We start from the raw sequence: 26940 nt of genomic DNA, 5'->3' as shown, positions 1-26940 counted from the left end.
GCTAGATTTGATTTGCCTTCAATAGCCAGTCTTAGCAGACCTCTATTGCATTGAAATACATAATACTTGAAGTTCAAAGAATGATAATAAGTGTCATTGATGAAATAAAGGCTGGAAAGATGACAGGAAAGATCTGAGTGGGATCAGTAAGTAGGAGATCGCTTCCGTCCCGTATTTTAGCAGCAAGAGATGAGAGATAATGTCAAAAGAGGTAAAGGATGTAAAGAGAATCATCTGGATGGTCACAAGATAAGCAGCGGTGGTGAGGGTCAGGGTGTTGGGAGACCAGGGACTTGTCAGCCCTAAGAGTGCAGTGGTTCCCCCTTCACTCTTGTCATTGGTGTGGTGCAGGGTCAGGGAATTTCCTGTTACATGTTTTGATGCTGTTCACTCTTTGAAACATTTCTTGTTTTTGTTATCATTTCCAGGCATTCATCATAGCAAAATGGAGTATGAAATACAACAAAGCAATTTATTCCAGATCCAGGAAAAAAAAAAAAAAAAAACAGGGATACAGTTTACACTGAAAAAGTCTACCTGGTTTTTTTCTACATAAAACCATATAGTCCTATGAAAATTCACAATGTGTTTTAAATTGTGGCAATTTAAAGTTAAATTTGATCCACCAGTTAACTGGTGATGCTGCTGAGACCACAGAACTGTGACTGAAGAGGTATCATCTTATCAAGGGCAAAAGAGAAGGAAGAAGGTAGTGTCTCAGAGAACTGGTATAGAGTGACCTGAAGTACTGGGCTTACTGGGAGCTTACACTACTACATAGTCAACCCAATCTACATGCCCAAGATCAAGTTTAGCTCTTCCAGAACGTCACTCAGACTTCCATCTGGTGACTTCTTTTCAGTGTCAATCTCCCATTGAGAGTCAATATAATCTTGATTTTCCAAGATACCAATGTTGGCCATAAATCTGGTTTGGATATAAAATTTCTAAGGAATTCCCCTCCCTATTGAAATCTAGAGTCTCCTTAGACGGAAGAAGCAGTCTTAAGCAAAGTTAAGCTGGAGGTGAGCAGGATACGGGAGGATCCAACACTTCAACATGCTGGCCAGTGTGGGTTAAGCATCAATGGGTCAGGATTCCATATACTGGGAGGAAGCACATGCAGACAGATGCTTGCTCTTTTCAGAAGATCTGGTGACAGTCATGAGGTTCCGACGCTGGGCAGATACCTTGCAACCCAGCAGATGAAGCTGTCCTTTAATTACAGAGGATCCCTTAGAGAGTCTTAGGCAGGGGGCATGTAGGTTTCACTGAAAGGAACATGCCCAGCAGGGATCAGGGCCAATCGTGGACTCAGGTGTGAGGTAGACTTTAGAATTATGAAAACTGATTAGCAAGGCTCTGAGTCCTGTGTCTGTGGGACACTGGTGACTGTCAGTGAAAGGGCAAACGTGGATGCCAGGTGTATTTTCAGATCGAGACCTGGTCCCAAGGCAAGGGGTTAGTTACAAAAAAGAGCTTATTACAGAAAAGTATTCACAGACAGAAAGAGTTGGGGTTGATGCCACTGACCTTCTAGTGTTCACCAAAGTCCTGTTGACTGTGGGTATCTAGGGTCTGAGTTGGAGCTGAACCCAAATTTGAGGGTTGAGTCCAAGCCGAGGAAGGAAGATGTGTAGAACCAGGTGGTAAACAAATCATTCACACAGGACTTACCAAGACCTCCCAATTATAACTGATATTCAAAAGTCTTTGCACCCCAGCATTGCTCACAAAAGCCAAGATACAGCAATAACCAAAATATCTGGCTGTGGATGAACAGATAAAGAAATTGCAGTGTATACAGACAAAGGAATATTACTTGGCTTTGAAAAGAAGAGATCCTGTCACTTCAAACAACATGAATGAACCCGGAGGACATCATGTTAAGTTAAATAAGTCCATTGTTTATTTTTATAATTATTATTATTTTTCCATTCTCCAACTCTATTTACTAATATGCTGTCTTGAGAAGCTGGGAGATGGCTGAGGGCCATCATCATGATGCATTGAATATCAGGTCTCCCCCATCCCAAAATTACAGAAATAAAAAAAATTGTATGATTTCACTTACATATGTAATTTAAAAATACTAAATATGTAGCCATAGAGAATAGAACAGTGGTGGGGAGGTGGAGGACATTGGAAGGTGTTGGTCAGAGGGTACAAAATGTCAGTTATATTGGATGAATAAGCTCTAGAGATCTAATGTACAGCATGATGAGTGTAGTTAACAATACTGTATTGTACACTGAAAAATTGCCAAAAGAATAGATTTTGGAAAAAAATAAAATGGCAAGTATGCGAGAAGATGGATATGGTAATTAGTTTGACAGCAGTAATCATTTCACTGTGTATATTGATATCAAAACACCATGTTGTACATCTTAAATATATGTACTTTTTATTTTTAAAAAGTCTTAAGAGTCTTCTTCACATTCCCAAATAAAAAGGCTCAGTATTGTTAAAATAATAATAGTAATAGTAACAACAGTAACAAAAGCATCAACTGTAATCCATGAGTTCAAGTGCCAATCTTATTTAATACTTGGTAATGTTACCCTCTTATTCTGGATGAAGAACCTCAATACCAAAGAAATTTTAAAAGTTACGCAGATCTTTGAGCTACTAAGAACTATCTTGAGACAAGAGCTTCAAATCCACGTCCACTTCTTCTAAACTCTGTTTTCTTTCCATATAGACTCAGTGACCCATGCACGTGTGTGCTTGCTGTATTTACCATACCTGAGGTGTGTGGTCATCACATCTGCAGGAGTTTAAAGCCTTTGACTTAGAGCACATCTCAGTAAAACCTGTATCACTGAATTTGCATATTTGAGCATGAATAAGATGGATGCAAAGATCAGAAGGCTTTAGCTAACTTATGTGCAATGTTGCTAACTCCGAATGTGTCCCTGGACAAATCCTTTTTATATTCTGCACCTCTGTTTCATTTCTGATTAGATGAATAATGAATATCTTTATCTCACTGGAATACTATAAGAATAAATGAAGTGCTGTGGCTTTGGAATGGCTATTGGCATCTCTGACCAGAGACTATTGGGAAAATGCCAATTTAAATAATTTTATTTTTCCTTTTTCTCCATTGGGAGGTGTTGTGCGGATAAGTGTGTGGGTTGATATTTTAAGCATATTTTAAAATGACTACAGTAATATAAGTAAAGCAACTTAAGCATCTGGAAAGGAAAGTGCTATGTCCATCTGGGGGTGATAATGATGCTGGTAGTGACGAGGAAGAATTTTAATAACAATAAATCTGAGTGAATCTTGCTAACCTGCTCACAGAAAATAGCAGCTCAAGGACATAAAGTTCTCCCAAAGGTTAGTTTGAGTAGCTAGTTTTACAAGTAGATTGTTCATGGCTTTCTTGATCCCATATTTTAGACAAAACATAGATGGACCAATACCATCTCTTGCTTCCTGACCCGGAAAAAATATTCATGCCAATTATAGGGATTAAGAGTAACTTAAACTAGTTCTCATGAAACATATTTAGTTTTAGAAGAACTCTGCTTCCCATTCACATATGTGCACTTTCTTTTTCTTAGCATAATGTGAATAGTGTAGCTTGAATACATAAAAAGAAAATCACACTGTTTTGTTTTGTTTTTTAAATATAGTCATGCTTGATTTCATTCCACCTAAGTAAGTACATGTTCAAGCTGGTTTTAGAAAAGGCAGAGGAACCAGAGATCAAATTGCCAACATCTGCTGGATCATAGAAAAAGCAAGAGAGTTCCAGAAAAACATTTATTTCTGCTTTATTGACTATGCCAAAGCCTTTGACTGTGTGGATCACAATAAACTGTGGACAATTCTGAAAGAGATGGGAATACCAGACCACCTGACCTGCCTCTTGAGAAACCTATATGCATGTCAGAAAGCAACAGTTAGAACTGGACATGGAACAACAGAATGGTTCCAAATAGGAAAAGGTGTACGTCAAGGCTGTATATTGTCACCCTGCTTATTTAACTTATGTGCAGAGTACATCATGAGAAACACTGGACTGGAAGAAGCACAAGCTGGAATCAAGATTGCTGGAAGAAATATCAGTAACCTCAGATATGCAGATGACACCACCCTTATGGCAGAAAGTGAAGAGGAACTCAAAAGCCTCTTGATGAAAGTGAAAAGAGGAGAGTGAAAAGTTGGCTTACAGCTCAACAGTCAGAAAACGAAGATCATGGCATCCAGTCCCATCACTTCATGGGAAATAGATGGGGAAACAGTGGAAACAGTGGCAAACTTTATTTTTTTGGGCTCCAAAGTCACTGCAGATGGTGACTGCAGCCATGAAATTAAAAGACACTTACTCCTTGGAAGGGAAGTTATGACCAACCTATATAGCATATTCAAAAGCAGAGACATTACTTTGCCAACAAAGGTCCATCTAGTCAAGGCTATGGTTTTTCCAGTGGTCATGTATTTATGTGAGAGTTGAACTGTGAAGAAAGCTGAGTGCTGAAGAATTGATACTTTTGAACTGTGGTGTTTTGAGAGTCCCTTGGACTGCAAGGAGATCCAACCAGTCCATTCTGAAGGAGATCAGCCCTGGGATTTCTTTGGAAGGAATGATGCTACAGCTGAAACTCCAGTACTTTGGCCACCTCATGCGAAGAGTTGACTCATTGGAAAAGACTCTGATGCTGGGAGGGATCGGGGGCAGGAAGGGGACGCCAGAGAATGAGATGGCTGGATGGCATCAGCAACTCGGACATGAGTTTGGGTGAACTCCGGGAGTTGGTGATGGACAGGGAGGCCTGGCGTGCTGCAATTCATGGGGTCACAAAGAGTTGGACACAACTGATCAACTGAACTGAACTGAACTGAACTGAAGTACAATCCAGGCAGATGCTATAAAACTGAAATCTTGCAGTGTAGTAGATTTTTATTCATGAACATACAAGTAGCTGTCAGAACTAAAGTGTTTGAGCGTTTTTGATAGAGACGTATAACAAAACTAAGGAAGCTCCAGAGCAGCCTTATGGAAGCCTGATGTTACAGAAACCTCAGGAAAGGCCAGTCAGTGCATTGACCCAAAGCTGTGGGCAGCAGAACAGAAAGAATGAGGCCGCACCTTATGCAGTCCTGTCTTGGAGAACTATAGGAAGTATTTGCTAATGAGAATTATCTGCTCATACAAGGTTTGCTAGCCTTTCCAAGGGAGCTGCCCCTCCTCAATATCTATTAGTAGAAATCCACAGCATCACAAAGTCAACCATGAATTGTGAGACACACAATTAACCAAAAAGCAAAGCATCACCTCCTTCTTGAGAATGAGTTTCCTTATCTATGGAAGATGGAGGCTGTGAGCGGCATTCTCCCTCCTTGAATGGAGCTTTGGTTTGATGTACTATGAATGGGTATGATGTGGGTGGAGTTTTCTCCTTGTTTTTTGCTGGGGCCAAGGTGGGAAGGATGATGGAGGTAACAGATGTGAGACCATTTGTAGACCTTACCTAGAAGGCAATGGCACCCCACTCCAGTACTCCTGCCTGGAAAATCCCATGGGCGGAGGAGCCTGGTAGGCTGCAGTCCATGGGGTCGCTAAGAGTTGGACAGGACTGAGACTTCACTTTCACTTTTCCCTTTCATGCATTGGAGGAGGAAATGGCAACACACTCCAGTGTTCTTGCCTGGAGAATCCCAGGAATGGGGGAGCCTGGTGGGCTGCCGTCTATGGGGTCGCACAGAGTAGGACACAACTGAAGCGACTTAGCAGTAGCAGGATATTTGTAATCCTGGGTATATTTGTAATATAGCCTCTATGGACCTAGATGAAATGTCCTAGTCCTTGAAAAATTCGAATGCTCAAGTATGATCCCAAAACAACTTTGGGAAGATCTTCAGCTCTCCCTGAGGTGTCTTCTCTTGCTCATTCAAATATGCATGACCCACAGCACATGGCACCAGTTTGCACACATTCAGAAGGCATGTCTTTTGCTCCAGTGATGACTAGAAAGGCCTTTCCTTGGCTCAAAACACAATGATTTTCTTCCTCTGGTCAGAGGGAAGCACATATCTCACCAGTGGTCTCCACACTGTTTTGATGCCAGGCTCTACCAACAAATGTTTGAAATGTAGCCCCAACAGTTGTGTGACTATTTTGTTATACACCATGTACGTGTACATCTGTACTACTACGACGCATACTATAAAAATCTACTGAAAATGAAACATTTCAAAGGATAGGGGCTTCTCCGGCGGTCTAGTGGTTAAGGCTCCACTTTCCAATGCAGGGGGTGTGGGTTCAATTCCTGGTTCAAGGAACTAAGATCTCATACATCACAAGGTGCAGCCAAAAAAGTAAGAAAAAAATTTAAATAAAAGAATAAAATTAATTGAATTAAAATTTTTTTTTAATTGTCTAATTAGTTAATAGGATAAAACCCATAGTGTTCTCATGAATATATTATTGATGGCTTTTTAAACTAGCAGAAATCTGACTGAAGGTGGTGGAAATAATTATATCATTTTTGTCTTTAATTTTTAATATAGATGATAAAAAGCTCATTCTAAGGTTAAAAGTGCTAACTCCTCTATTTTCTTGACATTTTCTCGTGTTGCATTTTTGTTCCATATTTTCTCTGTCTATAATTTGCAGAAATTGTATTAAGCCACCTGTGATGATTAGGTTAGTTAAATTTGGGTAATGCAATCAAAAATGAAGGTATCCACATATATTTGGGCTTCCTTGGTGGCTCAGATTGTAGAGAATCTGTCCACAATGCAGGAGACCCAGGTTCAATCCCTGGGTAGAAATGATGCCCTGGAGGAGGGAATGGCAAGTGACTCCAGAATTCTTGCCTGGAGAACTTCATGGACAGAGCAGCCTGGTGGGCTGTGTAGTTCATGGGGCCTAAAAGAGTCGGACACAGCTGAGCAACTAACACTTCACTAACACTTCAGTTCACGCGTATGTACACTGTGCTGACACAATGAGCTAAACACAAATGGACCAGAAAGACCGCCACTTTCAGTCCTACCACATTCTCTGCCCTGTCCCTCCAGACATCTGCTCTCCTTACTGGAAATGTGATAAGAACCCACAGATGTCAACTCATACACTAATTAGTCTGAAGATTCATTTTGTTCTTATTTTTAGGTGAAAATAAACATAAGTAGAAGTTTCAGTATTTTCTTTCAGCATCCCAAATGGTCATCTCACACACTTAGTATTTCCATTCCCCAGCTTGGAGATCTGTACGCAGACTTATTTAACAGAGGACGTCAGGTCGATTTCTCAATTTTTTTTTTTAACTCTGCTGGTAAAACCAGGTGAAGACCAGTGAGTTTGGGTGAGAGGGGATGGAGCAATGTAGTGAAGAAAAGACAAACCCCTGGCAACCTCCTAGGGGTATAATAGACAGGGTAATGGTTTTCCGACTGCCCTTGGCATAATGACCTCTTCCCTCCGCACTCCCTGTGCTTAAAAGGAAACAACTAAGCCATTTAATGCCTTTTATGTTTCCTCCTTTAACAAAAAAGGAAAAGAAACAAACTTTGAGCCTAGTCAGTAAAGAAAGGTCAAGTGAAACAGCCATGGTACATTTTGTTCTGGGGAGTCTTTTCTCCCCACCACACTGAGCAGCATAAAGGACCTGGTTCTGACCGCCACACAGTGGTCTCTTAATTGAGTCTGCCATCTTCACAGAACCAGATGAGAGAGTCACTTAAAAGAGAATACATTCAAAACCATGTGCAGTTTCAGAACAAATTGTCCAGGCCACCGAAATGCAGAGTTCTTTGAAACCCTGCTGCTACTTCTGCCACATCAAGTCCTGTCCAATTCTAGCCAAAGAAGAGTGTTTAAAGTGGAGATCCTTGTAATGAAGTGACATTTGACTGCTCACAGTGAATTACAGAGCCTCTCACAGGAGAGTAGTATCCGCAACTGCATTTTCTCAACTGTTCAACAGACAAAACACCATGTGAAGGGTCAGGAAGCCTCACTTATATTTCTGGGGATCACCTGGTGAGACAGAATGGAGGCTGGTCCATTCCAGGATGTCAATGGAGGCCTGATCATGGAAGACAATTAGTGGCAAAGGTTAAAGCAGTACCAGGTAATAAAAGAAGTGTGTTGAGATTTATACCTGTTATTAAGTTGGAAGGTGAATGAACAAGGGGCTTTACTGAGATACTCAAATGTCAGGGAGGCCTAGAGTTGCCAAGGTACCCACAGCAAAGAAAGATGGTGATGTGACACTTGGGGAGCAAGCTAAAAATTCAGAAGAGAATTACCTATTGCACTGTAAGGCTCTTCCTCTTAAAATAGCCCTATTAAATTTATATCTGAACACAGAAAATAATTATGTTGACAATCAATGAAATCTAAACATAATAACATAACTAAATTCTTGGTATAGCATACTCTAAATGGTTATCATGTGATTCAGATAACCATAGTAGATTCCTACATAAGTAGTGAAATGGAAAGCTAAGATTTGTACAGCCAATCACTACATTAAGCAGACAAGCATAAAAATATCACTGATTCAGTGGTTATAAAACTTGTATGCAGGACTTCCCTGGAGGTCCAGTGGTTAAGACTCCACCTTTCAATGCAGGGGGTGTGAGTTCAATCCCTGGTTGGGGAGCAAAGATTCCACATGCCTTATGGCCAAAGAAACCAAAACATAAAACAGAAGCAATATTGTAACAAGTTCAATAAAGACTTTACAAATGGTCCATCTCAAAAAAATAAATTGAGTAGCCCTGGGTGAATTTGGCCCTTGATTTACTTATCAGTAAAATGAGAGCATTTGTAAACTTATACCTTCTTTTATTACTATAAAAGTGCTGGAGAAAACTCTTGCGAGTCCCTTGGACAGCAAGATCAAGCCAGTCAATCTTAAAGGAAATCAACCCTACATACTCATTGGAAGAAATGATACTGAAGCAAGTTCCAATACTTTGGCCCCTTGATGTGAAGAGTCAGCTCATTGGAAAAGACCCTGGTGCTGGGAAAGATTGAGGGCGGGAGGAGAAGGGGATGACAGAGGATGAGATGGTTGGATGGCATCACTGACTCAAAATGGACATGAGTTCTGAGCAAACTCCAGGAGATGGTGAAGGACAGGAAAGCCTGTCATGCTGCAGTCCATGGGGTCACAAAGAGTTGTACACAACTTAGCAACTGAACAACAACAAAATCATCCAGTCTGTTGTACTTTGTTACGGCAGCCCTAACAAATTAATACAATATGTTATAAATATCTTTTGGAGAAAGGAATGGCAACCCCCTCCAGTATTCTTTCGTGGAGAATTGCATGGACAGAGGAGCCTGGTGGGCTACAGTCCATGAAGTCACACAGATCGGCACATACAGATCTATTTTATATTGTAAAAGTTCTATAATATTCCATTTTATAGATATGATATAATTGACTTTATAATAAGTGAAAATACTGGTTATAATTTGCCTTTACTTCTGGTGGCCAAGTCATCAACTCTTCTCTAGAAAAACAAAACACTACGGAGCCTCAATATTTTTATATACAATAACCAGTATCGAATAAAATGTTAACAGAGGTAGCAGGAGAGAGGACTAAATGCATGAAAACCAAGATTAAAACATGTAGACAAAAGATTCCTATTTCTGATCACGAAGTGTGACTACTACAGCATAGTCTTTAAAGTCTTAAACAATTTGAAAATTGGAGAAAAAATGAGAAAAACTTTTCAGACACTGAATAATAGCTGCAAAGGCCTATGATTTGAAAAACAATGGAAACGATTAAGTATACCTTACAATTGCCCTGTCTTTTTTCTTGAAATCAATTCCTGGTCTGTGATGAAGGAAGGAGGACTCAAGAGTTCAGGGATGTCATTGAATAGAAGAGACAGGTAATGAATTCAGGAAGGCTCAAAAAGCTAGAGTTTGCCATTCAGAGTTTCACAGAGGAGGGAGCTAAGCAGAGAAAGAGCTTCACAAATCTGTAAAAGAGACACCTCGTGTCATTTGTTGGACGCAATCTCTTTTCTCTGTGGGAAAACTCCTAGAATCCAGGCGAATATCAATATTAGGAAAAGCAAATTACTGGGAACTGCATCAGTCAAACAATTTCCCAGGGCTTATGCATACCTGAGAATCTCCAGAGTTTTACCACCAGCCAAAATAGAGTACCTCCTTTGGGAACACAGGTATTCAGTAAAGATTTTAGAAAAGTAAAACATAACTGATAGGACTTATGTAACTCTCAAGGAAATAATACTCTAAAAGTTCTCTTTCAGAAATAAATATAATAACATATAAACCAGATTCTTTCACATAACACTAAACTTAGTTCAGTTCAATTCAGTCACTCATTTGTGTCCAGCTCTTTGCAATCCCATGAACTGCAGCATGTCAGGCTTTCCTGTCCATCACCAGCTCCTGGAGCTTACTGAAACTCAAGTCCATTGAGCTGGTGATGCCATCCAACCATCTCATCCTTTGTCATCCCCTTCTCCTCCCGCCTTCAATCTTTCCCAGCATCAAGGTCTTTTCCAATCAGTCTGTTATTCACACCAGGTGGCCAAAGTATTGGAGCTTTAGCTTCAGTATCTGTCCTTCCAATGAAGACTCAAGACTGATTTCTTCTTTTATATCCATCTCTCTTTATATATATACACAGATATATATGATTGAAATAAACTTTAAGACTTAAATAAATGAAGGGTCATACCATGTTCATGGATAAGAAGACTCAATATGGTAAAGATCTGAATTCTCTCTATTTTGACCTAAAGTTTCAAAACAATTGCTTCAACATCCTAATTTGTTTTTTTAGTAAAAATCAACAAACTAATTCTAAAATGTATGTGAAAGTATAATGGTCCAAAAATAATTTTAAAGATGACACGAAGTTTGAAACTTTCTTAATATGATTAAAAATTTCATTTATATAAACTTTAAAAATACATTTAATTATGAAATATTGAAACCTTTCTATTGAGGTTAGGAATGAAACAAGCAGTCATGCTATCACCATTTCTATTCAATATTATACCAGAAGTTCTAAAGGCAGAGCAATAAAGCAAGAAAATTACAATGTAGTGTTGATATCCTAATTAAACAGATTAAGGAAATAGAGTGAAAGCCTAGAATAGACCCACATATACATTATCCCTTAATATGTAACCACGGGATGTGTAAACCTGATGAACAAAGAATAATCTTTCCAATAAAAGTTATTAGATCAATTGGATAATCATGGAAGTGATTAATCACACTTTTATTCAAGATAGATCATAGATCTAAAGTAAAATGATAAAAGATTCTATAAAATAACAAAGAATGTTACCCTCATGGCCTTTGAGTAAGCAAAAAAGCTTTCAAATAGGATATAAAAGAACTGGACATAAAGCATAAATTTGATAATTTAACTTATTAAAATTCAGAACTCTTGTTCATTAAAAAAAGACTACAAAGAAAGTAAAAACTTTACAATAAGGTCTTATAAGCCTTACAATAAGGGAATGTAATATAGACACACATGTACACACACACACACACTAAAAAAAGAAAAAAAACAGACATTTTATGCCATCAAATGTATTAATTTTACACTTCATTGTACTTAGTTGAATGTCCTGATTAAGAAGACTCCACTGCCTTGAACATTATCAAACACATGATCAATGTTTATGGAACTATCTTTTGTATAAATTACATATCTAGTTTTATTTTTCCTTATAACTATTGTTCCAACACGATTTTTTCAACAATTTTTTTTTTTTTTACTACTTAGCAATATTGTTATCATATGCTCTCTTCCCATATGTATTAGAAACCCTTTGTGGACTTTAAAAAAAATTACATCTTTTGTTTACTGCTCCACACTGTTAAAAATGCAAGTGACATTGAAATAATCCAGTTACATTTCAGGACTTATTTTTACATTCCCAAGTAGGATATGCCTCTATATTTTCTGTTAAATCAATGCTGTGATTCATGTGGAAAAATGTTTACAAAAAAGAAAATACTGGGGAGTTTTGTTCACAACTTAAGCTACTCTATAAGTGAGGCTTAAAACTTTTCCAAACATATACCCTAATCTCCCCATTAATAAAATAATCTCAAGGATCTCTGGAAAGGTTATTTTGAGTTAGGTACATAAAGAAACCACCCACAAGGCAGGAGACCCCAGTTCGATTCTTAGGTTGGAAAGATCCCCTGGAGGAGGGCATGGTAACTCATTCCAGTATTCTTGCCTGGAGAATCCCATGGACAGAGGAGCCTGGCGGGCTGCGGTCCCTGGGGTCACAAAGAGTTGGACATGACTGACTAAATAACTTTTTAGTCATAGAAATCTGCAGCATTCGATCAATAAAAGCTCAGCTTTTAACAATGACAATGGGGAGTGAGGTCAGGGGTATTGGATGCTTTTCATTCCACTCAGTAAAAGAAATAGTACATAACAAAACATTTCAGTAAAGCTCACCTGACCTTCCAATTGAATCACAGAATGAACACACATAAATCAAGGCTGACAAGGTTGAGTCTCTCTCCTCAAGAGCTTTGAAAATAATAATATATCATCCCATAACAATATAACATCCATCCTCCCCATGTTCTTTCTCATTTTGTTGGCAAAAAGAACCTCTCTTGAAAAACAAACCTTCATTATACTAGATGAATGTAACTTTTATACCAGAAAAAAAAAAGTATCAGATTCCTATTAAAGGGAAGATGGTTTTGTACAAGGACTTGCCAGAAAAAGACTTAGAGATGAATTATGTTGAAGCCCCCTGTGCTCCTTTAATGAAAATTCTAGTATGGAGCCAGATGTTTTATTAGGGAAAGGAATCAAGAGAAACATAGTTTAGTGAAACACAGAGATTGAGTCCTGCCACTCAACTGAACATTGAAGCTGAAATTACAGTGATTCACAAATGCACATAACTGCCTGGAATATTTATCTTTTTCCCAAAAAAGAGACATTTTCCTTCTTCCTTTGTAAAGTAAAAATCAGACTTGTGAGAATTTAGATCTTGTCCTTGTGGCAGAAGCAACTAATGCTAATAGTTCTCCTAATATGCATTCTCTTCCCTTTTTCTTCACAGAATCTTAATCTTATTTAGGATGGCACAAAGTCAGCTTAAAAGCAAAGAGAAAAGAAACACACTCACAAGGGGTGACTGGCCATTGAAACCGGAAGTGCTCATGTGATGCAACCGTGGTTAATGAAGTGCAGGCAGAAGTCACGGGGACGTGCCCTTAGAAAAGCTCTTTACGGGGACAACCTCCTCCTCCCTCCCTCCGTCATCCCTCTCTCCTTTCCTCTGTATCTGTCTATCCATCTGTCTATAGATCTCTCCTTCTATCTTCTTCACGGGACGGGTACGTATGGCATGATGCTGGAAGTATCTGTGATTCCAGTTTCTTGATTTTTAGCCATCTTTCTTGAAAGTGAGTTATCCTGATAAGAGGCCTGGGAATGCCTTCTCTATTTCTGGTGTGAACTTCTATTGCCTTTGTATTTTTTAGACTGTTTTGACAAGGAGTTGTTCTCAGAGAAGGCTGACATACACTGAGTCTTCAGCTGCTATCAAAGTGATAACAGCTTGTTCCGAAGCTTCTGCTTTCTAGGGTTTCCAGATTATAAAGCTACTAGTTTGAGCTTGCCACATGTGGAAAAGGAAGCATTCATGTGAAATATTCAAGTTGCTGCAGCTTCTATAGTTTAGAATTGTACATGTGCAGTCTACAAGGAAAGGGGAATGGTGGGTGGTGGCCATGCTCTGGTTTAGTGTGCTATTTGGAGCCTGACAAGCCACTTAGCCTTCATTTCTCCTCCTATAAAATGGAAACTTGTAAAAGCAGGTACCCTTCATCGTTTTCCAAATAGTGGAAGTGTACACTAGACAAAATTTAGCTACATGATAAGCAGTACGAGATATTTAATGAGTCTCTAGGCTATGTTTAGTTCTAGTCTAGCCCTTGGGCTTTTACAAGTTTCATCAATGTAAATTCTTCCAAGAAAAGTTTACATGAATCATTCAAGACTCATCACTGACATTTGTGTTCTCTTTTCTTTCTTGAAGTGAGCCTAGCATAAATTATATTCATTTGAAATGTTTATAATTTTTTATCTTTTTTCCTGAAACATAAGTTTCAGAAGGAGAACAAAGACATCTGTGCCATTAGAGTCAGTTCCTTCTGTCTCCAACTGTGTGTTGCACGTGTCTCCTTGGTGGACTAAACACATCAAACGTGAAGTGGATACTGGAGGTTTAGACAAACACGGGCAATGCGTGTGTGCTCATACACGCACACATACTCACCCTTTTTTTTAATCAAGAGGTATTAAAATAATCAAACTATTCAGAGGTACTCTTTTGAAAATGCCAAACATGGTGGAGTGATTGATCTGATAGTATGTATGAGGTTATTATTCTAAGCTCTGGAAATAAAGTGGTAATCGAACCATAGTCCCTTCTGTTATAGAGCTTACATTCTGGGTGGTGGAAATAAGCAAATAAATACTAATATAACGTGGTGAAAACATCCATAAAGACAGCAACACAGAATAAGAAGGGAGAGAACAAAGTGCTTCTTTAGGTAGCAGGGTCATGGAAACCTTTCCTGTGAAATGACGTTTGAGCAGAGACTTCACTGAAGTCAGGAAGTGAGCCATGAGAATTTGGATATCCAGGGACACAATGTCCCAGGAAAAGGGAACAGAAGGTGAGAAAGCAGGCATTTCTTAAAAATTTTAATAAGGTTTACAGGACTGGATCAGAGTGAATGATAAAGAGTAGTAGGACTCTACTAATGATAAAGAGTAGTAGTAAAGTCAAAGGCTAACAAGAGGATGAACACCAGGGCTGATCTCCTTCAGAATGGACTGGTTGGATCTCCTTGCAGTCCAAGGGACTCTCAAGAGTCTTCTCCAACACCACAGTTCAAAAGCATCAATTCTTCGGCACTCAGCCTTCTTCACAGTCCAACTCTCACATCCATACACGTACATCTCTGCTGAGACATAAAATGTCAAAGAAATCACCCCCACCAAGATTTTCCATTAGATTCTTATATGTTATTTTTTGTCAAAACACTATTTCCCATTTGCAAACAAAATCTGTTTTCCTCACCTTTTCACCATTATGTTTCCACTGTATTCACAGCACAAGTTTTTTCTAACAAAAACCATTCATGTATTTTTCCCCTGGTAAATCTCTAAAATATCTACTGGGTCTTGACCTGACATAGGATTGAATCTTCTGATTATTCTCCTCAGGTCCGTTTTTATCCTTGTGTAAGTCTGGTGACCAGAACCAAATGCAATATTCATTTCTATCCATCTTTATTTATTGCTATTATTCACATTAGTTCAAGGCAGTTTATTTCCCAACATTCGAAATAATGTCATGCTTTCTCCTTGAGTAAACCTATTTTCTTTACATCAGTTGGCTTCAACTTGATGGCTCATGAGAAGCTTGGCAGGTTGGCATTTGGTTCCTCTGCTCTAAGTCAGCAGCAAGCAACCTTTGAGCTGGAGTCAAACAGCATTACAGCAATTAGAGAGAAGGTCTTACTATTTTTCAACATAGGGCACTCTTTTCGTTATTTTTATTCCCCTCCTCATTGTTTTCCTTTCATTTTCCTTTTCTTTTTTTTTCCTTATTATAGCCATCATTTTCACTTTATTTATCTTCTTATGTCCTTCCATTCACTTCTCATCTTGGAACTCTGATGAAAGTAACATTCAGAAACTTACAGATATTTCCTGGTCTTATTAGAGACTGGAACTATATTCCAAGTATGCAGAAAAGCTGACATTCAACTGGATTACACACTTGCCATGGCTCTAAGAAGGAAGCTTAATATCTAAAACTCCACTTGTAGAGATTCTTCCTTTGGCTTAAATCTCAAGATAACACAGTAGTTACATTGTCGAACTGAAAAGAATTAGAGATTTTACTCAGTATCAAACTTAAATAATAATTTCCAAGGATGCAATCAGGAGATACAGGCAGAGTGAAAATAGGTCTGAGCTCTTTCACATAATTCCTCCGTCCTTCCCCACTTGGATGCACTCAGTTTTTGTCAAGATCTGAGAAGTCTCCCGCCCAAATGTAATTCCTACGGTCTTTAATAAGTATATGTGTGTGTGTGTGTGGTTTATCATTACACAAAATTAGCTGTTTCAAGCATGAAACCTCTCCATTTTTGTCTCATATAACTACCAAGTTGGGCTTCCCAGGTAGCTCAGTGGTAATGAATCCATCTGTCAATGCAGGAGACTCAGTTTGATTCCTGGGTTGGAAAGATCCCTTGGAGAAGGAAATGGCAACCCATTTCAGTACTGTTGCCTGGGAAATCTCAGGGAGAGAGGAAACTGATGGGCTATGGTCCATGGGGTTCAAGAATCAGACATGACTTAGTGACTGGACAACAAAAACTGCTACAAAGTTAATGATATTTTCCAGAAGGTCATGCTACCCAAATTCAGTTTTTTTTTTTATCATAATTTTTTTTGCCCCCCCCCCCAACCTTTCTTGAGAAATAATTGACTGTTCTTTCCTACTCATCTGATCCTTGGGTTTGGAAAAATAAAATATACAAATCTGTACATTTAATTTTATGAATAAATGGAAGTATCATACATAGCATAAAATACACTTAATAAAAGTGTATTGAAAACAAAAGAAGCCTGTCTGTTAATTTAATTGTATGTTTTTCATTCATTTGGATCACAGGGATGACAAATTCAAGTTACTGTGTATTGTAACTGGAAGTTAATCCCTCTCACCGATTTCACTCACCCACTCCCACGTTACCCATCTTCTGCTCCTGTTTGTCCTCTGCATCTATGACTCCATTTCTGTTGTTATGTTGTCTCATTTGTTTTGTTTTTCAGATTCCACATATAAGTGAAATCATATATTTGTACTTTACTGTCTGACTTATTTCATTTAGCATAATACCCTGTAGATCTAGTCACATTGTCACAAATGTTGAGATTTCATTCATTTTCTGTCTGAGTAATAGCTCATTGCGGAGAAGGCAGTGGCACCCCACTCCAGTACTCTTGCCTGGAAAATCCCATGGACAGAGGAGGCTGGTGGGCTGCAGTCCATGGGGTCGCAAAGAGTCGGAGACGACTGAGCGACTTCACTTTCACTTTTCACTTTTGTGCACTGGAGAAGGAAATGGCAACCCACTCCAGTGTTCTTGCCTGGAGAATCCCAGAGATGGAGGAGCCTGGTGGGCTGCCATCTAGGGGTTGCACAGAGTCGGACACGACTGAAGTGAGTTAGCAGCAGCAGCAGCAGCAATAGCTCATTGTGTACTTATCTTCTTTATCTGTTCATAAGGCTGCTTCCATATCTTGGCTACTGTAAATATTCTGGCACAAACTAGGGGTGCATGTATCTTTTCAAATTAGTGTTTTGTTTTCTTCAGAAAAATATCCAGAAGTGGACTTGCTAGATCATATGTATCTATTTCTTAATTGTTTTTAGGAATTTCCAAACTGCACCAGTTTGGATCACCAACCCCAGTGCACGAAGGTTCCTTCTTCTCTACATCCTCACCAACACTTGTTTTTGTTATCTTTTGATAACAGCCATTCTGACAGATGGGAGGTGATAATCATTGTGATTTTGATTTGTATTTCCCTAATGATTAGTAATGTTGAACCTTTTTTTCAAGTGTCTGCCATCTGTATGTTTTCCTTGGGAAAATGTCTATTTCAGGTTCTTTGCCATTTTTTAACTGAGTTGTTCTCTGTTCTTCTAGAATCCGATAATGTGAATGGTAGTGTTCTTGAGGTTGTTATAGATGTCTCTTAAAATGTTTTCGTTTTTAAAAATTCTTTTTTTCTCTTTTCTGTTCAGCTTGAGTGATTTTCACCAGTCTATCTTTCAGTTTGCTGACCCATTCTTCTTATCATCTAATGTACTATTGAGTGTATTTTTTATTTCAATTACTGTATTCTTCAACACAACTCCTTGTTAATCTTGGAGTTAACACAACTCCAAGGAGTTTCTAACTCCTTGTTAATCTTCTCACTCTGTTCATCCATTCAATTCCCAAGTTCATGAGCTTCTTTATGATCATTACTTTGAAATGTTTATCAGTAGACTGATTATCTCCCCTTTGCTTAGTTCTTCCTCTGGAATTTACCATGTTCCTTCATTCGGAACATATTCTTCTGTCACCTCATTTTGCCTAAATCTCTCTCCTGTTTTTACTTCTGTGTATTATGCAGGCTGTCTGCATTTCACCATCTTGGAGAAGAGGCCTTATATAAGAGTTTTCTTATAGGGCCCAGCAGCACACTCCCTTCTGTTCACCAGAGCTGTATGCTCTGGGGCTTCCCCTCTATGGGCTGCATGGGCCTTCCTGTTGTGGCAGGGCTGATGACAGTGGGCACACGGGTAGGTGGGGCTGGTCTTCAGCCTGTCTGGCTGTCAGGCCCTGCTGCGTGCAGAAGCTGCTAGCCATTGGTGAGTGGGACTGGCTCATGGCATCACTGAATCTTTGGCCTGGGAAGTCCTGGGGCTGGTACTCTCCCATGGGTGGGCTGGGTGGTACTGGGGTGGCTGGCGGCAGGGCTTATGGAATCCCAGGGCTGGTACCAATCTACTCGTGGGCAATGCCTGGTTCTGGCATCACTGGCAGTATGACCTGGGGTGTCTCAAGGCAGTTGGCTTTGGGACCCAGGAGATTCTGAAGCTGGTACAGGCCAGTGGTAGGCAGGGCCTAGTCCCAGGCAAGCTGGTTACAGGGAACAGAGGGTTAGGGGCTGGTGTTGACCTCCTGATGAGCAGGGCCAGGTTCTGGACCCACTGGGGGGCAGTGCTGGGTCCCAGGACAACTGGCTGACTGTTCAGAAGGGGATTCAGCTAAAGCTGGCCCACTGATGGACATGACTGGATGCCCATGTGACTGGATGCTTGGCCTGTGGGTTCCTGGCATTGGTATCAATTGACTAGTTGACAAGTAAGCCCCCGGCCCTAACAGGCTAGAGGGATGACGCCAAAATGATGATGATCACCCATCATGTCATAGTATAGCAGGTCCCAACTTCTCAATTCAAACACCATTGGTATTAGCAAAGCAATATAAAATATTTTATTGAAAAGCAGATATAAGCTGGATTTCAAAGATGACTGCAATTTAGTCAATCTTCTATTTCTTATGGAAGTAAAGTGTACACTCACCATGCAATTAATATTTCTAGAAATCACTTTTATCTGTTTTATTCAGTGTAAATTGACTTTTTCATTTCTCTGTTCCAAACAAATTTATCAGATTTAAGTTCTCAGAATTTGGTAATTTCTCATCCAAGTGTCTTTCCACACACTTTTCATTTAAAGTGTAGCTAATTTTATTAGGTGTAAATTGGAATTTATTGCTTTAAGTAATATTTGAGAAAAACATTGAATCCTTCAATCTACTAGAGGCATATCCTTCTACTCCCTCTTCCGTCTGGATTGATTTTAGTACAAACAGTATTCAGTTCAGTTCAGTTCAGTTGCTAAGTTGTGTCTGACTCTTTGTGACCCCATGGACTGCAGCATTCTAGGCTTTGCTATCCATCACCAACTACTGGAGCTTGCTCACACTCATGTTGATCGAGTCAGTGATGCCATCCAACCATCTCACCCTCTGTCATCCCCTACTCCTTCTGCCTTCAATCTTTCCCAGCATCAGAGTCTTTTCAAATGAGTCAGTGCTTCACATCAGGAGACCAAAGAATTGGAGTTTCAACTTCAGCATCAGTCTTCCCAATAAATATTCAGGACTGATTTCCTTTAGGATTGAATGGTTTGATCTCCTTGCAGTCCAAGGGACTCTCAAGAGTCTTCTCCAACCACAGTTCAAAAGCATCAATTCTTTGGTGCTCAGCTTTCTTTATAGTCCAACTCTCACATCCATACATGACCACTGGAAAAACCAAACCTTTGACTAGATGGGCCTTTTTTGGCAAAGTAATATCTCTGCTTTTTAATATGCTGTCTAGGTTGGTCATAGCTTTCCTTCCAAGGAGAAAGCGTCTTTTAATTTCATGGCTGCAGTCACCATCTGCAGTGATTTTGGATACCCAAAATAAAGTCTTTCACTCTTTCCATTGTTTCCTCATATATTTGCCATGAGGTGATGGGACCAGATGCCATGATCTTAGTTTTCTGAATGTTGAGTTTTAACCCAACTTTTCACTCTCCTCTTTCACTTTCATCAAGAGGCTCTTTTGTTCTTCACTTTCGGCCATAAGGATGGTGCCATCTGTGTATCTGAGGTTATTGATATTTTCTCCTGGCAATCTTGATTCCAGCTTGTGCTTCAGATAGCCTTGCATGTCACATGATGTACTCTGCATGTAAGTTAAATAAGCAGGGTGACAACATACAGCCTTCACAGACTCCTTTCCCAATTTGGAACCAGTCTGCTGTTCCATGTTCAGTTCTAACTGTTGCTTCTTGACCTGTATACAGATTTCTCAGGAGGTACTTCAGGTGGTCTGGTATCCCCACCTCTTGAATAATTTTCCACAGTTTGTTGTGATCCACACTGTCAAAGGCTTTGGCATAGTCAATAAAGTAGAGTACAAAATGAAGCAGGACAAAGGTTAACAGAGTTTTGCCATAAGAATGTACTGGTCATAGCAAACACCCTCTTCCAACAACACAAGAGAAGACTCTACACATGGACATCACCAGATGGTCAATACTGAAATTAGATTGATTATATTATTTGCAGCCAAAGATGGAGATGCTGTATACAGTAAAAAAAAAAAAAAAAAAAAGAAAGAAAAAAAAGACTGGGACCTGACTGTGACTCAGATCATGAACTCCTTATTGCCAAATTCAGACTTAAACTGAAGAAAGTAGGGAAAACCACTCAACCATTCAGGTATGAGCTAAATCAAACCCCTTACCATTATACAGTGGAAGTGACAAATAGATTCAAGTGATTATATACGATAGACAGAGTACCTGAAGAACTCCGGATGGACATTCATGACATTGTACAGGAGGCGGTGATCAAAACCATCTCCAAGAAAAAGAAATGCAAAAAGGCAAAATGATTGTCTGAGGAGACCTTACAAACACATGAGAACAGAAGAGAAGTGAAAGGCAAAGGAGAAAAGAAAGATATACCTATCTGAATGCAGAGTTCCAAAGAATAGCAAGGAGAGATAAGAAAGCCTTCCTCAGTTATTAATGGAAAGAAATAGAGGGAAACAATAGAATGGGAAAGACTAGATATCTCTTCAAGAAAATGAGAGATATCAAGGGAACATTTCATGCAAAAATGGGCACAATAAAGGACAGAAATGGTATGCCTAACAGAAGCAGAAGATATTAAGAAGATGTGGCAAGAAAACACATAAGAACTATACAGAAAAGATCTTCATGACCCAGATAACCACAATGGTGTGATTACTCAGCTACAGCCAGACATTGTGGAATGCAAAGTCAAGTGGGCCTTAGGAAGCATCACTATAGTGGAGATGATGGAATTCTAGTTGAGTTATTTCAAATCCTAAAAGATGATGCTATGAAAGTGCTGCACTCAATATGCCAGCAAATTTGGAAAACTCAGCAGTGGCCACTCGATTGGAAAAGGTCAGTTTTCATTCCAATCCCAAAGAAAGGCAATGCCAAAGAATGCTCGAACTACCGCACAATTGCACTCATCTCAGAGGCTAGTAAAGTCACGCTCAAAATTCTCCAGGCCAGGCTTCAACATATATGAACCGTGAATTTCCCAATGTTCAAGCTGGATTTAGTAAAGGCAGAGGAACCAGAAATCAAATTACCAACATCTGTTGGATCATCGAAAAAGCAAGAGAGTTCCAGAAAAACATCTACTTCAGCTTTATTGACTACACCAAAGCCTTTGACAAACAGTATTAATGGGGTTATTAATTGGAAGATGCTACTTATTTGACTAAAGACAGTAATAAACAATGGTGACAAGTTGAAAAAACTGGCTTCAAAAGAATTTGCATATATAAGTTTAGGTGATAAACATATTTTGTTCGATCACTCTAGTCTTTTTGATGAAACATGTTATCTATTTTCTAAGATCTACTAATTAACTAGGACCAGTGAACTAGAAACCAAATACTAAATAGCAAATATGGATTGACTACTGCATAGCATGGATAGTACTTACCAGAGATATTGTGAGCACAGTAATCCCAGATGGTGAGAGATCTTTAATACTAGTTAATACTAGTTAATTTTATTAAGCTGCATAACTTGTCAGGCATATGGCAGTTATTTTGTAATTATTTTACTTTTGAATTTTTGAAAACCTTGATTTAGAGGGCTTTTTTCCTTCCCAAGGACTGCTACTGCCTCATCTTCCTCATCAGCACTCAGTGAGGATAGAATGTAGAATAACTCTTCAATTACTTGACTCTTAAAGAGTCTACAATTCAAAGTTGTTGGTTTAAAATTTTTCATGAAAGTATGACCAATTAAGAGGATGCCATAATGTTTTTTCATAAATAATTGTCTTCAGCAAATGGCTAAGAATAAAAATCTAAACTAAAATCTTACCGTATTTAACTACCTGTGAATATAAAATTTGCAGGAAAAACATATTATTCAAATTTGTGTGTGTGTGTGTGTGTGTGTCTTATAGAAAAGAATACTGGGGGGAAAAAGCCGCATTTTCTTCAGAACATAACTTGCCAAAAAAGGAACATTCGGAATGTAATTGGAAAAAGCTCAAAGTTCATATTCTACCCCACACCATTCAATCTAAATAAGTCAATGTGTACAGTGTGGCAAATTAAGCAAATGACAAAGAGTAATTTTCTTTGAAATAGGGGACTATTAACAAACAGAATATGCCATCAGTGTTAAGGTTCCAGAAACACTATTTGAAGTAATTTACAGGTTGGCCAATGATTGCATTTTTCATTCTCATTTGTACTCGAGATAATTATTTTTTAATTAAAACAATACACAGAGCCCAATTCAGTTTGACATATAGTAGATGAAAATAAAAGTTGGCCAGGTCGTTTCTATTTGCTCGGTTTGTTTGGACTGTCTCCCCTTCTTTCTCACTTTTTCATGAAATCTGAGCTAGAGGAGATTTACTGTGTTAACAGTGTGCAGTGTAAAGGAGAAACGAGGAAAGGTGTTGCTTCTGTTTACCTGGGTTTTTATACCTCTGAGGAATTTTGTTATATTCACCTAAATTGATATAAGAGTTGTATATATACTGCTTGTGCCTAAAACCAGCTTGGCCGTTTTATTTATCTGGAAAACAAAGCCAAATGCTCCCTTGTCTCACACACTGTGAAGTTATGTTCCTATAAGATGGTTTTTTTATTCATCAAATGTCAAATCCTGCCAAATATCAGACAATCCAGACAATCTTCCAGGCACTGGGGATAACATAATGGAAAAAATAGACAAAGATCTCTGCCCTTGGGTAGCTTACATTCCAGTTGGGGAAAATAAATAAGAAGCAAACTGAATTAGTGAATTGTATATAATGTTAGAGAGTGGTGAGCTTGTAGAAGAAAACTAAAAAGGAAGGGGGAAAAGCTAAAAGGAGAAATGTAATTTTACATAACAGGTTAATAGCAGGTTTATAACTTATCAGAAGATAAAATCATATCATCTTTTGGCTCCTGTAGCTGTTTAGAGTGTTCTTTAAGTCTGTGTGTGTGTGTGTATGTGTGTGTGTGTGCTCAGTCACGTCCGACTCTTTGTGACCCTATGGACTATAAGCCGCCAGACTCCTCTGTCCATGGAATTTTGCAGGCAAAAATGCTGGCGTGGATAGCCAGTCCCTTCTCCAGGGGATCTTCCCAAACCAGGGATCAAACACATGTCTCCTGTATCTCCTGCAGTGGCAGGTAGATTCTCTACCACTGAGCCGCCTGGGAAGCCTGTTCTTTCAGTCTAACTTTTGCCATAACTGACCCAGATTTGTTTACAACTGCTGTAGAGGGTATGAGTTACACTCCACAACAACATGCAGGGCTGTAAATGGCTACAACTATTTTCAAAAATGAATTTGCCACATGGTCAGAAATTTGCTATTCAGTTTCCATGATTCGGACTTTCTTGACTCCCAAGGACTGGATAAGAACTTACTTTGGGTTCAACCTGGTGTTTGCTTCTCGTTGGCCACAAATGTCCTCAGTCTCTAGCCCAAATGTCTCTTGAAGATACTCAGCATAAAGATTACTGTCATCTTACCCCCCTACACTGTCTACGTACCTTTTCACTTTGAAGGGCATTTTAGTGCTGACAGGAGGAGTCGTGCCAATATTTTTATTCTTGGGACCTGCCTCACATCCCATCCATCTCCTCAAGGGGAGCTTTCCCTAGCCTCTAATTTTCTGTCACTTCTCCATAATCCCTCACCTCTCAGGGGTTCCTACCAACCGTACACTCATGGAAGCTCTTACTCCCTAGAAGAAATGGCGTGGAAGGAGTTGTTGACACCTGCCAGCTATATCCCTTCTCCCTCCCTCCTTATCCCTTCTCCCTTCTCCCTCCTTATCCCTTCTCCCCTCCCACAATGTACTTCTTTACACTCTTATATAAAAGGTCATGGGTGCTTCCTGATGAATTATCCCTGTGTGGATTAATTCAAATTAAGGACCCTAGTTAGCCCTGGGGTGCAGTAATGAATATACATCTCCTTGGATTATCACAGAAGCCGAAAGGCAGACTGGACAGGGAAGTATCAGCTTATTTGATGGTTGTAGAAATGAGTAAGTAGACAGAGGGTAAGATGAGAGATGGAGCCAGAACCAAAACCCATGTCTTCTACATTTATCATTCAAACTCTTAATCACTGCACAAAGAGATAAAGAAATATTTGATCATACAAAGCAAATTCACCACTCCAAATTTCTTTGACTTTTTTTGTTTATTTGTATGTTTGCCCTTCTTTTCCTCTGGATGTAAGTTATTTCTGAACTTTTCAATGTGATCTCCTAGATCACCATAGAGGCACCTGTGGCTAAATAGCTCTACATTTTTAAACATTACAGAACAGTAACCCCTCTCCTGTTCCACTGAACTTTCGCATGTACCTTAGCACCTTTTCTTTCATGATTTTCCCATACATGACATGCCCCTTCATGTAAAGAAACTATATTTGTTTCTTGAAACAAGTCAATGATTACATTCCCCTGTACCAGCATTTCCCAAACTATGTTCTATGGATAACATTGCTCTTCAATAAAAAATAGGTTCTTTGATAAAGTGAAGGTGAAAATTGCTCAGTCATGTCCGACTCTTTGCAACCCCATGGACTATACAGTCCATGAAATTTTCCAGGCCAGAATACTGGAGTGGGTAGCATTTCCCTTCTCCAAGGGATCTTTCCAACCCAGAGATCAAACCCAGGTCTCCTGCATGGCAGGCGGATTCTTTACCAGCTAAGCCACAAGGGAAGCCCTCTTTGATAAAATGTAGCTGAAAATACTTGCTTAAACAAACTTAATTGAGGGCTCTTATTATAAGATCCTCAGTATGTTCCCTGTGTTAATATGGATAAGTCTCTCTGAGGGGGAAAATGCAGGAAGAATGTTCCCAATTTTTTGTCAATAGATTATTTTGGCAGGATATCAACCAACATTGTCTAAGACAGTCCATGGAATTTTCCAGGCCAGAATACTGGAGTGGGAAGCCTTTCCCTTCTCCAGGGGATCTTCCCGACCCGGGGATCGAACCCAGGTCTCCTACATGGCAGGCCAATTCTTTACCAGCTGAACCACAAGGCAAGCCCAAGAATACTGGAGTTGGGTAGCCTATCCCTTCTCCAGGAGATCTTCCAAACCCAGGAATTGAACTGGGGTCTCCTGCATTGCAGGAGGATTCTTTACCAACTAAGCGATCAGGGAAGTCCCTGATACTACAGTCCAAAGAATATAGTTTTGTAGGAGCCATTGTGGACTTCTCAGTAAGACGTTTGTTGTTACCTACCCAAGAATCCTCATCATAGCTTAATGCTGAGAGGCCACCTTTTACACACATCATGTAATTTGGTCCTTTATGGATCAAATGAAGAAACTTAAGCTTAAAGACATTAAGTGGGTTTCCGAAGCTAGCAGTATGACCGATTAGGTATACTGAAGGAACTGTCTACTTAAAATAGCTAAACTTACAGATAAATTAAGTATTATTGAGTTGACACAAAATAAGAAATCCACAGAATCCTGGGAGGTAAGCCAATGTCAACACAGGTTTTGATATGAATGTTTCTAGCAACACTCTAGAGACCTTAAAGCTTCTTTGGATGATTTTGTTGGTTCCAACATAGGTAGGAAATTCAATAGAAAAATTCATGAATGAAGCTGGGAAAGCAAAGAGCCCTATCCTCAACTTTAGCATAAAAAAATAACAAAGCCTCACGCAAAAAGAGACAGAAGTTTAAGCTGCCATTTGGATTCTTTAGTGCTGGATAGGGAGGTTAGAAATAAGCCCTGAGGAGTCATGTTTATATGCTAAGCCTCACACAGGATCGCAGTCTGAATCTATGGTTAGCATTCTCATTGTTGTTTAGTCACTAAGTTGTGTCTGACACTTTTGCAACCCCATGGACTATAACCCATCAGGCTCCTCTGTCCATGGGATTCTCCAGACAAGAATACTGTAGGGGGCTGCCATTTACTTCTCCAAGGGACCTTCCTGACCCAAGGATCCTGCATTGCAGGTGGATTCTTTACCACTGAGCCACCAGGAAAGTCCCGTGGTTACCATTATGGTTTGAAAAACTTCAAATATAGAATTTTGTTTAAAGTGGTCTCAGTTGGTAATGATTATAGGTGTTTGGCAGAAACAAATGCAAATTCTCCTTGTAGGAACTCAAAGTTCATTCAGGCTTAGAACAGAGTTCCAAGTAAAATGGCATTTTACAGTGATAAATCATAAAACAGGCCAGGATAAAAGTCATCATGAAGAGGATCCAGCAGCAATAAGGGGCGGTGTATA

The sequence above is a fragment of the Bos grunniens genome, chromosome 27, assembly GCF_055505025.1.
Source record: "Bos grunniens cultivar Pamir isolate PY7600 chromosome 27, Bosgru_T2T1.0, whole genome shotgun sequence".
NCBI lineage: Eukaryota > Metazoa > Chordata > Mammalia > Artiodactyla > Bovidae > Bos > Bos grunniens.
Note: the sequence above shows the minus strand (reverse complement) of the source record.